Raw genomic sequence first — 607 nt, 5'->3', positions numbered from 1 at the left:
AGAGGAGAATGGAGGAGAAGGGATTGCTGCGTGGCCATCCCCCCTGGGGGTTGATTTTTTGCTTTCCTGCTCACTGTCTCTGTCTTCCTCTCACTCTCTCTGGCAAGTGAAGAGTTTGTGCCCTAGGGGAAAAAACCTCTTAGTAAAAATGTATAAGGGGACTTGCTCTCTTGGGGATGGTTTCTTTTTTTTCTTTTGGAGAGGATTTTGCTATAGGGTGCTTGCGTTCGCCAGAGAGACAGAGAGAGACAGAGAGACAGAAAGCTAGAAATCCCCCCCCAGGAGGGATGGCCACGCCGCAATCCCTTCTCCTCCGTTCTCCTCTCAGGATCTTGGGCACGCATGCACATGAGCCCGGCGTGAGTTTTAAGCCACTGGGTCCGGGACGCGACCCGCGGTTGACTACATGGGAGTCCAATGACCCAGCCATTACGCTAACTGCTGGTCCCTCTTAGGGTTGGTTTCAGAAGGATTCCAGAATGAAATGCCATGTGGATTAGAAGTGACTTATTTATTTACTTATTTATTTATTTTTAAACAGAGACCTGATGGAAATGAGACAGCAAGCCCTGTGGTATTTGGAGGAAGGGAATTGTAGCAAAGGGAA

General features: G+C 48.9%; 1 pseudogene; it reads left to right on the top strand.

Annotated features, from left to right (window-relative positions):
- Window positions 1-607, top strand: part of LOC106734847 (tigger transposable element-derived protein 1-like) — an 8,554-nt pseudogene that overhangs the window by 7,682 nt on the left and 265 nt on the right.

Source organism: Tupaia chinensis, unplaced genomic scaffold, assembly GCF_000334495.1.
Source record: "Tupaia chinensis unplaced genomic scaffold, TupChi_1.0 Scaffold000232_1, whole genome shotgun sequence".
Lineage (NCBI taxonomy): Eukaryota > Metazoa > Chordata > Mammalia > Scandentia > Tupaiidae > Tupaia > Tupaia belangeri.
This window is presented reverse-complemented; position numbering and strand designations above follow the sequence as displayed.